Source organism: Triticum aestivum, chromosome 1A (genome assembly GCF_018294505.1).
Source record: "Triticum aestivum cultivar Chinese Spring chromosome 1A, IWGSC CS RefSeq v2.1, whole genome shotgun sequence".
Taxonomy (NCBI): Eukaryota; Viridiplantae; Streptophyta; class Magnoliopsida; order Poales; family Poaceae; genus Triticum; species Triticum aestivum.
The window spans coordinates 395,505,125-395,520,369 of record NC_057794.1 but is presented as its reverse complement, the minus strand read 5'-3'; positions in this window follow the sequence as shown (position 1 = coordinate 395,520,369).

Below are 15,245 nucleotides of genomic sequence, written 5' to 3'. Positions count from 1 at the left end.
ACGGCCCATCTTCACCAGCAAACACTCAAGACCCTCGCAAGGGGCCAAGCCTCGTGATGCGGACGACAAAAGACCTCCTCAGGGGCAGCCTCACTAGGCTGGCTCGCGAGGAGCGGAGAGATCAAGGTGAGGGGCACCTCGTGAGGTTCCCGTGACGTGAGCCATGACGACCAAGGCCAGGCGGGCGCCACCAGGTGCAGAGAACCAGTTCCCTCCTTGGTGCTAAAGGAGCATGCGTAGACGAGGATGTAATGCCCACGATGCGGCTATATCTCCCACGTGTCGAGGCATGACTTAGAGGCATAACTGCATGCTGGTTTAGTTGCAAGTGGGGTAATCTTCACACAATCTCATGTACTGAATAAGAAAGGGATAAAGAGTTGGCTTACAATCACCACTTCACACAAATAACAAGTTAAGCATACATCATCCAGCGTACAGCCAAAGGTCCGACTACGGAACCAAAATAAAGGAAGACAACCCCAAATGCTAGATCCCCGATCGTCCCAACTAGGCTCCACTACTGATCAATAGGAAACGAAACAAAACAACGAACAAGATCTTCATCGAGCTCCCACTTCAGCTAGGTTGCGTCACCTGCACTGGTATCATCGACACCTGCAACTGTTTGGAAGTATATGTGAGTCACGAGGACTCAGCAATCTCACACCCACGAGATCAAGACTATTTAAGCTTATGGGTAGGGTAAGGTAATGAGGTGGAGCTGCAGCATGCACTAAGCATATATGGTGGCTAACATACGCAAATAAGAGCGAGAAGAGAAGCAACACAATGGTCGTGAAGCTAGAAGTGATCAAGAATTGATCCTGAAACTACTTACGTTCAAACATAACTCCGAGACCGTGTTCACTTCCCGGACTCCGCCGAAAAGAGACCATCACAGCTACACACGCGGTTGATTCATTTTAATTAAGTTAAGTGTCAAGTTATCTACAACCGGATATTAACAAATTCCCATCTGCCACATAACCGCGAGCACGGCTCTCGAAAGTTTAAACCCTATAGGGGTGTTCCAACTTAGCCCATCACAAGCTCTCACGGTAAACGAAGGATATTCCTTCTCCCGAGAATACCCGATCAGCCTCGGAATCCCGGTTACAAGACATTTCGACAATGGTAAAACAAGACCAGCAAAGCCGCCCGATGTGCCGACAAATCCCGATAGGAGTCGCACGTATTTCATTCTCAGGGCACACCGAATGGGCAAGACGTTGGGTTGGCATAGACCCTGGTTACCCAGGAGGCGCCAAACATCGCCCAGTTTGGACCAACACTTGGAGGAGCACTGGCCCGAGGGTTTAAAATAAACATGACCCTTGAGTCTGCAGAACCCAAGGGAAAAAAGGCTTAGGTGGCAAATGTTAAAACCAAGGTTGGGCCTTGCTGGAGGAGTTTTATTCAAAGCAAACTGTCAAGGGGTTCCCTGTCAGGACCCCGACTCAATGCCACATAGATCTAGCATGTAACACTTCATATCACTTTGCGGCCTCACGCACGGTATTCCCACGGGTGTCGCCTTACCTTTGCCCGGAACCGTTTGCGCCTTTTGGCACACGTATATGACAGTGTCGCTAGCATCCATATGATAAGGAGCCCGGGCTGACATGGCTAGTCGTAAACCCAAAGTGGCACAGACTTACAGGGACAGGCATCCATGACCCAACATCGAACGTGTCGGTCATCAGCGAGTGAACCCAGGCTGTAGCACTGGGCTAGCAGGACTCCGGTGAACCGGGCTGTAGCGGGCTAACAGGACTCCGGTATTCATCGCGTGACATTTCCCCGAAGGGACAGACACAGGAACGAAGAAGGACACATGCCGGCCAGCCTAAGTGTTCCGGAGCAGTAGCAAGCTACCATGGCTCAGTGGAAACACTAGGAGACATTTCCCCGTAAGAGAGGCTACTAAAGATAAACAACTAGATGGTCAGATCCCACACATACCAAGCATTTCAATAACATACACACAATATGCTCGATATGTGCAATATACAACATGGCATCACAACATGACTCTACGACTCAAGTAATTTATTCAATAGGCTCCGAGGAGCGAGATATTACAAACATGGGTCTCATGACCCAACAATCAGAGCATACAAATCAAAGCACAAGCGGAAGCTATCATGTCTGGGTACAGACATCTATAACTGAGAAAGGCTGAGAAGCCTGACTATCTACCAGATCCTGCCGAGGCACAAGATTGTAGCTGAGGTAACAAGCTAAACGTCGAAGACCACGCGAACTACTAGTGAGACCGAAGTCTCTCTGCAAAACATAAAATAGGCAAACGTGAGTACAAATGTACCCAGCAAGACTTACATCAGAACTAACTACATATGCATCATTATCAACAAAGGGGATGGTGGAGTTTGACTGCAGCAAGCCAGCTTTGACTCGGTGGCTATCCTGAACTACGACTGCAAGTAACTCTTTTGAGGTGACGCACACGAGTCCACATATTCACCATATCAATACACCACTATGGATCCGCTCCCGTCTCCCTACGAGAACGCCATCCATAGCACTCACGCTTATCTTGCGTATTTTAGAGTATCCACTTTCACTTGTCTATGAACTGATATAAGCAACCCAGAAGTCCTTTTCCGCGGACACGGCTATTCGAATAGATCATATTAACCCTACAGGGGTGTACTTCTTCACACACGCTCTCACCACTTACCGCCATTTACATGACATGTACTCGGCAACCTTCAAGCGGAAGCCCAACGTGGGTGTCGGCCACGGCCTACCTAAACACTCGAGTCTCTAGTCCAGGTTTATCGCCTATTCGGGTTCCATCCATGAGGAGATCCGGCCGGAGTTTCGCTCACAGCCCCAAACGATGTGAACAGGGTTCCCAAGACACCAAACGGGCGCCCGGTACACCGTGCCACGTGCCTACCGCATCACAGCCCACCCCTCCGGTCAGCGCTGCCCACGGCCTCCAGCATACTACAAACACCAGAAACTACTTGCAACTCCTGGACAGAGGACAAGGGTGATCAAGAAGCCGAGAGGGTCCATTGGTTTCGGGCCCAATGCGTGGTAGTAGCTGAATCATGGATCACAAACACAGAACTCAGTTCCTGAGGACGGCTGCAATGAGACAACCCACCATGTACTCCTACATGGCCTCTCACCGCTACCTTTACCAAATCGTGTTCACACACTTAGCTCACACACAGTAGGACATGTTCACACGCCTCTGATCCATCCCCGATGAATCAGACCTGACTCAACTCTAAGCAGTAGCAGGCATGACAAACAAGCATGAATGAGTAGGCACATCAGGGCTCAAACAACTCCTACTCATGCTAGTGGGTTTCATCTATTTACTGTGGCAATGACAGGTCATGCAAATGATAAAGGGTTCAGCTACCGCAGCAAGTATCAAATATGTCGTTGTTGTCCTAATGCAGTAAAAGAGAGCAGGAGCGAGAGAGTGGGATTTTATCGGAATGAACAAGGGGGTTTTGCTTGCCTGGCACTTCTGAAGATAACATTGAGTCTTCATCAGTGTCAACGATCACATCATCGGTATCACGTCTATCGAGAGGGAACAAATACCGGCAACACAGAAGGGAACACAATCAATGCAATGCACAATATGATGCATGATCATGACATGGCAAAATGAATGTGTTATGAGCTAATGCAACTAGCAATAGATTAAATGAAGTTGGTTTGAATACAAGATTCAAATTCAAACTCCATATGTGATTATTTAAATGCCCTTTAATTGATTTGTGCTAAACAGCAGCTATAAGTTGTTCTAACATGCATGAAAATGGTACAGATGGATTCCTTGAATTTTTTTGATAATTTTTCATATATAAATTATTTCATTTGGAGTTACGGTTAATTTTCTATGATTTATTGAAGTTTTAGCTATTTTCTGGATTTTTCTGATTATTTATAAAATAAACTAAATTCCAGAAAATGAATATTGCGTCAGCATGACCTCACCCTGACGTCATCAGGTCAACAGGGCGGTCCAGGTCAAACCTGACGTGTGGGGTCCACACGTCAGTGACACGGGTTAAACAGGGGGGTTTAGTTTAGCTTAATTAAAGATTAGGGCACTAGGGCCCACATGTCAGTGTCAGCAGGGGGTAATTAAATTAAAATAAACTAAACTAATTAACAGGGGGGCTGGCCCCACCTGTCATCGACCCAGGGGGGGTCAAACCCCTGGTCAGCAGGGCCTAACCCGCCGGCGGCTTGACGCCGGCGAGGCCGAGACGGCGGAGACCTTCGGGTTTCTTGCTCCGGCGTCCAAACGCCGCGCGGAGAGGCTCTGTGGGTTCCTAGCGCTCGTGCGCATCCGGAGAAGGCGACGGAAGGACGCGGGGTGGTCAGCGCTCGCCGGAGCGGGGCTTGCGGCGGCGGCCGGAGCTTCGGGTTCGAGCGGGGCGAGGCCACAGAGGACGGGAGGGATGGTTAAGGGGCTCGCCGAGCTCCTGAAGATGCTAGGAGCACGGTGCCGTGCTCGGTTTCGAGCCTTGCTGTCTGCAGTGATGGCGGCGACATCGCCGGCGGAGCCGAGCTCGCGGCTCCGGTGGAATCGAGGCTACAGGGCGCAATCGAAGGGGGGAAGAGGGAGGGGAGGCGTAGGAGCTCACAGCGGTGCCGTAGGGATGGTTAGCCGGCTCGGGGACGCGACGATGGTGGCGAATTGACGGTGAAGATCCTCGGCGGCCGGCGATGGAAACGGCGATGCCGGCGACGTTGTGGTGCGTCCGTAGTTCCATGGCTTGGTGGGGAGGTCGAGGATGTCGTGACGGAGCTCTCGAGCACGCTGGATGGGCGAGGGAGGGCTGGTGGCCACGGTGGTTGCGAGCGACGTCGACGGCGGCTTTCGGTCATGGGGGGGGGGGGAAGCAGAGGAGCGAGGGGGAGGGAGGTCCAGAGAGCGAGGGAGAAGTGAGAGGGGGTCGGGGACGTCTCCGTGGCGTCGCGAGGAAGTCGGGGAGGCTGCCACGGCGAAGCAGGAGGTGGAGGCCTCCGCGTGCGCGCGTGCGTGCGCGCTACTTCGCCTCTGCCTACTGGCAGAGGTTGAAGACAGCCGCTCTGGCCCGGTGGGCTGGACTGGTGCAGCTGGGCCGGCTACAGGTAAGTGGCCCAGGTACGGGTCTTTCTCTCTCTCTCTTTTTCTAATTATCTCAGTTTTCTATTATTCTGTAAATTTAGGGCTTTATTAAAAATACTCAGACACTTTCAAAAATCATGAAACTAATCAGGGCTACTGTTTAGAATATATCCAATAGTAACCATTTTAGTTTATGATTATTTGAGCATTTGAAATATTTAATAGCATTTAAATGCCCAAATGAAAATACTATATGATTTAATTCAGTGACCAAATATGTCCTGCAAAAATATAAACCATTTTTGGTAGATGCTTCCACCTCAAACCAGAAATGTTGAACATTTTTAGAGGACATTTTGAGTTCAATGAAAAAGGTTTTATTTTGACCCTAGTTGAATTCATTTGGTGCTAGGGCTTAGTCAATCCCCATCTCAGGTTTAAATGAAATTTAAACATGATGTAACACTCTAATGCATGCACTAGGCATTGTCAGAACTAGGGATGTGACAACTCACCCCCACTAAACAAGAATCTCGTCTCGAGATTCAAGCGTAGGGTAGGATGAAGGGGAAACGCAAACTAGTACAATCTTCACGATCCAGATTGCACTTCAAATGAACGTTGAGTTGAACACCATCTTTGTCTTGTCGTCTTGCTCTGAGAAATCCTGCCAACATGACATGGAGAGAAGAAGGAGACTCTAGAAGGGTCGATCTTCTCGAAGATCGAACAACTCAGGATTAACTCACGGAATGAGACATAGAACCATCTCTCGGGTTGAGACACAAAACACACATCTAGAGGGATGGAGTGGAGCAAATGACGAAGGTTCACTAGGTAGGCAACAATTCCACACCTAAGAGGTGGTGAACGGTTGTCAAGTAGCAAGGAGTTGAGTTGCTATGATACCATAACGAGACAACTTAGGGATGGTGACTCGTAGATATATCCCCTTAAGTGGCAAAAAGAATTACCTTTGATTCAGAGATCATTGAAACTCTTTAAACCAGCCTAAGGCAATTCTCGAGCGATCGTTTGGAGGGGGTCGGTAGAATGGCATACTCGGACTTGGATGATGTGTATTACCTTGTTGAAGACAACGCAATGAATGAATTTGCTTATCACCGAAAATGGAAGAGATCCATGGTAGAATGGCACATTGGCGGTGCAAGCTGGGAACAAAATGCAAATGCTGGGAATGATTCTAGTAACTGGGGAGAGGCTCAACAATAGAGAGTGAATTCACTGTTTGAAAAGATCATAGCATTGCCGAGGAAACTGAGAGGAATCCCAGTTAGTGCCGATGATAACTCGTAGCGCTTGTGCGTGCTCTCAAGAACTTGAGCATTTCCACATTCATCAAGGTTTTACCAATATCCGTGTCAAGGATCCGGTAACACAACCTACTACCATGATGAATGGTGATGGAGGATGCAGATGCAAAGGAAGATAACACTTCTCAGATTTCATCTTAGCGGGGCCAAGGGAATAAAATCTGGATGATCGACCGAGAGACATTTAGCACTCCGCTTCTAATGTTCTCCTGGATGTGCTAGTATAACCCATTCATAGATATGGTTTGATATCTAGAACATCAAGTAAAAGGTCGGACTTCGGGAATACAAAAATCCATAGGGGCAACTAGGGAGTAAACCCTACGAAATCCCTATGGGGAGGTGGCCAACTTCATCAATCAAGATTTTATAATAACAGGTTTTCCGGCTGGGTGTGTTGGCCACAACATCCACTTTACCGGTTATCGAGGGACCAATATTATAATTCTTGGGAAATATTCCAACCATCATATCTGCCTGAGATTCAGATCTGGTTGGTGTCAGGATATTCCAGACTCATCGAGTCTAGGAAGAAAAACGGAAAGTTTGCAACACAAATCGACGAGATGACGTTGCGAGATTCTCGGGGAATGAACTACGATAGTAAGCTCCAAAACATGAGCTGGTTCTGCTACAAACATGTGAACACGTTGTCCCAGACAAGCATGACCACATTGTAGTCTTATAATAAAACACTACCGAGTTCAGGAGGGGGAACCATCAACGAGGGTATCGAAGTCCTTACATAAGTCCGGATTAGCTCTTATGAAGGAACTCCTTCTCCTTGAACAAATCAACCAGTGGCTTGGTGTGCTAGGGATACATATAGATTGAAGGTTGCAAGTCTTCAAACCACAACATTCTTCGCACGTGTGCATGACTGATTTGGAATGATTCCAAAGAAAGCAACATTGACTTTCTCGAGTCCACGGCGGCAACTTGCATTAAATGCACATGAACTAGAGGAAGTCACTTCTTACATCCGAACATATGCTTCATGAGCTAGCATGAACAAATGCTTTCAAAAGTTTCCAACACTAGCTTAATGTTCAGCAAAATTATGGAGGAGATAAGGATGTTGTCAATGGGCTCAACAACAATTCATCTGGGTTTCCTTTCAAAAGGAATTCCATAGTTAAGTGAACAAGTGATAGCATTGGTCAGACCCAAAAGATATAATGGTGTATGCTCGAAGTATCAACCACGAGTAAGACAACATTACGAATATCGTTGGTTCTGGTCTGATTGGATGATAGCCCATACTCAAATCAAAGATGGGGTAAGACAATAGGCCCAACAACTAATCACAGGGACCAATCAATGAAGATATCATCTTTCTTCAACACACACTACACAAGGATATCCCTTTGGAACGAACTAAGTCAGGCAAGCTTTTATCTTCCAACTCTCCAAGTTGTTGTCTAGCTTAACCCACTAGCTCCGAGATATCCATCACAGATTCTTGGAGAAAGGGTGGTTCACAAGAACCCGACTTGATCACGAGCTCAACATAGCAATCAGGTGACAACCTGGTAATACTTCCGAGAAGACATTCAGAAAATCACGAACCACCGGTATGTTACTAAGCTCGAGAACAACCTCGCTTTTGAGGGCAAGACGATATGATCAAATGAGTGAGGACTTGACAAGATCCTAACTCATCAATCGAAGGGTGCACCGAAATAAGGACTAGGTAGCACGATCAGTCCTAGAAGGATGATTCAAAACCCAACACGCTAGAATGAAATTATTGTCCATTAACTACCAAGCAACAAGGTTGCTAGGAGTATTGAATTCACACATCACGATTCACTTGTCGGCATTCCGGTTGCGACAACACGGAACCGAGGGATGAATAATGATGGCGAGAAGTATCACTACATCAAGAATTCACAAGAGCCGGTGCAATCCTCATGAAAATCCTGACATAAAGACGGTAATACTTCAGGGTAGAACAGAATCAAAAGCTGGGCTGGCATTTTGATCTGCGGAGCACAATTGCTTTGACCCAATCCTAGATATGGAAGAGGTACTGGAGTTTGTTTCTCCTATCATTCCGCGATAGAATGGCTTGACGGACCACAAGAGTAATAGGCATCGATAAACGAACGCACGCATACGCTTGACTATCAATTGATAGACGAAGGTCAGTAGACAACTAAAGAGGGACAACTCAAAGGAACATACGATTTTCTGAGTTGTGGATGCATGGTTTAGCATGTTGAACCAAGTTCAACATGTTTCTTCCGGATAACCCATGCAGAAAGGTAGAACTGGCAGAGCCACAATATATAATGGAGAACTCATCAAGAATAATCCTGTTGTGATATTTCAGTTCAACGAGGAACTTCTGCCATAAGTAGTTCATGGTATTTGGAAGAAGAAGATACCACGGACTTCAAGGACTATCGCAAAGGTTACTAATATCCTAAAGGCACTAGCAATTACTATCAACATGAAGTAGGTAGAGTGAATCTCGGGTTCCAGAACCCAGGAACAGAATACCTACTACTAAGTAGCATCACGGGATGCTTTCGAGAATGATGGCCAGAATCATCACACTGGGAACACAAATCATGGCTAAATTACTAGATGATCCCCTAAGACACCTAGGGTCATAATAATATCTCCAACATATATGTCAAGGTAACGGAGTACCTCAACTCACTGATTAGTGTGGTTAATCTGGCCCATGGGAACATTGAAACGGGAAGAAAGGATTTGCAAATGCATCAGACTACTTAGAAACCTGGGATGACTCGGACAGCATAACGGCTGTAAATGCTCAGAAAAGATTTGAGACATTCACAAAAATGGTGGCATAACCACTCAGAAGCACAATATCAAGGTTTCGAGATCAACAATTAGCATATGGAAGTAGTAGGAACTGAACTGAGACTTAAATCCAACAGTCTATAAGTCTACGGATTAGTAGCACGTGATCCTGATAGAAAGAAGAGATAGCCTAGTTCTTAATCCCCGTAGAGAAAGATAGATGACTCAGATCAGAAGGCCATAAGGTATAAGGAGTAAAAAGAGCCTTACGTTCCATCCCACAATCAATTCCCTTATATAACTAAAGAATTTCTAGACTCAACTTCGACCAGTTTGGCTTGGTAATCCTACAGGCAGTCAAGCTCTGATACCAACGCTGTCAGGACCCCGACTCAATGCCACATCGATCTAGCATGTAACACCTCATATCACTTTGCGGCCTCACGCACGGTATTCCCACGGGTGTCGCCTTACCTTTGCCCGGGACCGTTTGCGCCTTTTGGCACACGTATATGACAGTGTCGCTAGCATCCATATGATAAGGAGCCCGGGCTGACATGGCTAGTCGTAAACCCAAAGTGGCACAGACTTACAGGGACAGGCATCCATGACCCAGCATCGAACGTGTCGGTCATCAGCGAGTGAATCCAGGCTGTAGCACTGGGCTAGCAGGACTCCGGTGAACCGGGCTGTAGCGGGCTAACAGGACTCCGGTATTCATCGCGTGACATTTCCCCGAAGGGACAGACACAGGAACGAAGAAGGACACATGCCGGCCAGCCTAAGTGTTCCGGAGCAGTAGCAAGCTACCATGGCTCGGTGGAAACACTAGGAGACATTTCCCGGTAAGAGAGGCTACTAAAGATAAACAACTAGATGGTCAGATCCCACACATACCAAGCATTTCAATAACATACACACAATATGCTCGATATGTGCAAATACAACATGGCATCACAACATGACTCTACGACTCAAGTAATTTATTCAATAGGCTCCGAGGAGCGAGATATTACAAACATGGGTCTCATGACCCAACAATCAGAGCATACAAATCAAAGCACAAGCGGAAGCTATCATGTCTGGGTACAGACATCTATAACTGAAAAAGGCTGAGAAGCCTGACTATCTACCAGATCCTGCCGAGGCACAAGATCGTAGCTGAGGTAACAAGCTAAACGTCGAAGACCACGCGAACTACTAGTGAGACTGAAGTCTCTCTGCAAAAACATAAAATAGGCAAACGTGAGTACAAATGTACCCAGCAAGACTTACATCAGAACTAACTACATATGCATCATTATCAACAAAGGGGATGGTGGGGTTTAACTGCAGCAAGCCAGCTTTGACTCGGTGGCTATCCTGAACTACGACTGCAAGTAACTCTTTTGAGGTGGCGCACACGAGTCCACATATTCACCATATCAATACACCACTATGGATCCGCTCCCGTCTCCCTACGAGAACGCCATCCATAGCACTCACGCTTATCTTGCGTATTTTAGAGTATCCACTTTCACTTGTCTATGAACTGATATAAGCAACCCAGAAGTCCTTTTCCGCGGACACGGCTATTCGAATAGATGATGTTAACCCTGCAGGGGTGTACTTCTTCACACACGCTCTCACCACTTACCGCCGTTTACACGACATGTACTCGGCAACCTTCAAGCGGAAGCCCAACGTGGGTGTCGGCCACGGCCTGCCTAAACACTCAAGTCTCTAGTCCAGGTTTATCGCCTATTCGGGTTCCATCCATGAGGAGATCCGGCCGGAGTTTCGCTCACAGCCCCAAACGATGTGAACAGGGTTCCATGACACCAAACGGGCGCCCGGTTTACCCGGCCACGTGCCTACCGCATCACAGCCCACCCCTACGGTCAGCGCTGCGCACGGCCTCCAGCATACTACAAACACCAGAAACTACTTGCAACTCCTGGACAGAGGACAAGGGTGATCAAGAAGCCGAGAGGGTCCATTGGTTTCGGGCCCAATGCGTGGTAGTAGCTGAATCATGGATCACAAACACAGAACTCAGTTCCTGAGGACGGCTGCAATGAGACAACCCACCATGTACTCCTACATGGCCTCTCACCGCTACCTTTACCAAATCGTGTTCACACACTTAGCTCACACACGGTAGGACATGTTCACACGCCTCTGATTCATCCCCGATGAATCAGACCTGACTCAACTCTAAGCAGTAGCAGGCATGACAAACAAGCATGAATGAGTAGGCACATCAGGGCTCAAACAACTCCTACTCATGCTAGTGGGTTTCATCTATTTACTGTGGCAATGACAGGTCATGCAAAGGATAAAGGGGTTCAGCTACCGCAGCAAGTAACAAATATGTCGTTGTTGTCCTAATGCAGTAAAAGAGAGCAGGAGCGAGAGAGTGGGATTTTATCGGAATGAACAAGGGGGTTTTGCTTGCCTGGCACTTCTGAAGATAACATTGAGTCTTCATCAGTGTCAACGATCACATCATCGGTATCACGTCTATCGAGAGGGAACAAATACCGGCAACACAGAAGGGAACACAATCAATGCAATGCACAATATGATGCATGATCATGACATGGCAAAATGAATGTGTTTTGAGCTAATGCAACTAGCAATAGATTAAATGAAGTTGGTTTGAATACAAGATTCAAATTCAAACTCCATATGTGATTATTTAAATGCCCTTTAATTGATTTGTGCTAAACAGCAGCTATAAGTTGTTCTAACATGCATGAAAATGGTACAGATGGATTCCTTGAATTTTTCTGATAATTTTTCATATATAAATTATTTCATTTGGAGTTACGGTTAATTTTCTATGATTTATTGAAGTTTTAGCTATTTTCTGGAATTTTCTGATTATTTATAAAATAAACTAAATTCCAGAAAATGAATATTGCGTCAGCATGACCTCACCCTGACGTCATCAGGTCAACAGGGCGGTCCAGGTCAAACCTGACGTGTGGGGTCCACACGTCAGTGACACGGGTTAAACAGGGGGGTTTAGTTTAGCTTAATTAAAGATTAGGGCACTAGGGCCCACATGTCAGTGTCAGCAGGGGGTAATTAAATTAAAATAAACTAAACTAATTAACAGGGGGGCTGGCCCCACCTGTCATCGACCCAGGGGGGGTCAAACCCCTGGTCAGCAGGGCCTAACCCGCCGGCGGCTTGACGCCGGCGAGGCCGAGACGGCGGAGACCTTCGGGTTTCTTGCTCCGGCGTCCAAACGCCGCGCGGAGAGGCTCTGTGGGTTCCTAGCGCTCGTGCGCATCCGGAGAAGGCGACGGAAGGACGCGGGGTGGTCAGCGCTCGCCGGAGCGGGGCTTGCGGCGGCGGCCGGAGCTTCGGGTTCGAGCGGGGCGAGGCCACAGAGGACGGGAGGGATGGTTAAGGGGCTCGCCGAGCTCCTGAAGATGCTAGGAGCACGGTGCCGTGCTCGGTTTCGAGCCTTGCTGTCTGCAGTGACGGCGGCGACATCGCCGGCGGAGCCGAGCTCGCGGCTCCGGTGGAATCGAGGCTACAGGGCGCAATCGAAGGGGGGAAGAGGGAGGGGAGGCGTAGGAGCTCACAGCGGTGCCGTAGGGATGGTTAGCCGGCTCGGGGACGCGACGATGGTGGCGAATTGACGGTGAAGATCCTCGGCGGCCGGCGATGGAAACGGCGATGCCGGCGACGTTGTGGCGCGTCCGTAGTTCCATGGCTTGGTGGGGAGGTCGAGGATGTCGTGACGGAGCTCTCGAGCACGCTGGATGGGCGAGGGAGGGCTGGTGGCCACGGTGGTTGCGAGCGACGTCGACGGCGGCTTTCGGTCATGGGGGGGGGAAGCAGAGGAGCGAGGGGGAGGGAGGTCCAGAGAGCGAGGGAGAAGTGAGAGGGGGTCGGGGACGTCTCCGTGGCGTCGCGAGGAAGTCGGGGAGGCTGCCACGGCGAAGCAGGAGGTGGAGGCCTCCGCGTGCGCGCGTGCGTGCGTGCTACTTCGCCTCTGCCTACTGGCAGAGGTTGAAGACAGCCGCTCTGCCCCGGTGGGCTGGACTGGTGCAGCTGGGCCGGCTACAGGTAAGTGGCCCAGGTACGGGTCTTTCTCTCTCTCTCTTTTTCTAATTATCTCAGTTTTCTATTATTCTGTAAATTTAGGGCTTTATTAAAAATACTCAGACACTTTCAAAAATCATGAAACTAATCAGGGCTACTGTTTAGAATATATCCAACAGTAACCATTTTAGTTTATGATTATTTGAGCATTTGAAATATTTAATAGCATTTAAATGCCCAAATGAAAATACTATATGATTTAATTCAGTGACCAAATATGTCCTGCAAAAATATAAACCATTTTTGGTAGATGCTTCCACCAAAAACCAGAAATGTTGAACATTTTTAGAGGACATTTTGAGTTCAATGAAAAAGGTTTTATTTTGACCCTAGTTGAATTCATTTGGTGCTAGGGCTTAGTCAATCCCCATCTCAGGTTTAAATGAAATTTAAACATGATGTAACACTCTAATGCATGCACTAGGCATTGTCAGAACTAGGGATGTGACATTCCCACAACACCCAACCGCGTAAGGAACGCAAATTCAAGGAACATAACACCGGTATGACGGAAACTAGGGCGGCAAGAGTGGAACAAAACACCAGGCATAAGGCCGAGCCTTCCACCCTTTACCAAGTATATAGATGCATTAATTAAAATAAGAGATATTGTGATATCCCAACATAACCATGTTCCAACATGGAACAAACTTCAACTTCACCTGCAACTAGCAACACTATAAGAGGGGCTGAGCAAAAGTGGTAACATAGCCAAACAACGGTTTGCTAGGAAGGTGGGTTAGAGGCTTGAGATGGCAACATGGGAGGCATGATATAGCAAATGGTAGGTAGCGCGACATAGCGATAGAATGAACAACTAGCAAGCAAAGATAGAAGTGATTTAGAGGGTATGGTCATCTTGCCTGAAATCCAGCAAGGAAGAAGAACGAGTCCATGAAGAAGAAAAATGGATGTAGTCGAACGGATCCTCACAAACGCAACGTTACCGGAACTAACACGAAGAAGCAACACCGGAAAGAAGCAAACAACATGGTAAACACACAAGCATAAACATGGCATGATGCACAACCAAGGATGATGCATGTCGGTTTTAAATATGCATGGCATGGCAAAGTGCACAAACAAAACAACAAGTTAAGTGGATCTCAATATGCAACTCCGTTGCATATTGACGGAACACCACATTCAAGTTATTTAGTTCGATCTCGTTTATGTACCCAACAATATTAAATGTTGATTAACATGGCAAGAGGTGAAGCATATGAAAACTACCTATCTAGACAAGTTTAAATGAGGCCGGGACAACATACAACAATTCCGGTAAATCCTCATGTGCATTAGCAATTTAATGCAACAACAATTTTAAACATTTTAAATGTTATTATCATGATGCGGATGACATTTGCAAGTTTTACAGAATATTTATGAAAATGTTGATAAGAGCATATTATGAAGCATTTGTCATCGTGGCGGAAATGAAAGGGGTGCCACAGCAACAAATCCGAAAATGATGCCACGACAACATATCGATTTCGGTAGCTCGTGGAGATAACGGTGCAAAAGGAAATGTGATGGGAGCATGTCATGCACGGATGGTGGGGTGATCCTGGATATCGGGTTCCCATGGATTCACGACGTAGCAACAAGGAGGAACAATTAACGTTCACGGGCGGATACAACATCCGAACATGCATCTCATACAACTCATGCATTCGTTCACCGGCGGTCGTCTCGGGGTTATACCTTCGAAGCGTGCAAACGGGATGGTTCTCGTTTGGTGCAAAGTAGAGGAAGTAGACATTCTCGGGACGGTCGTAGTGAAAGTATTCGTTCACGGGCCGTTGTGGGAAGTAGTCCTTCTCGTGGCGACGGTAGTGGAAGTAGTGGTACTATCGGTCCTCGGCGATGGTAGTGGTACTAGTGATCTTGGCGACGGTAGTCATTCACGTTCTTAGTCGCAC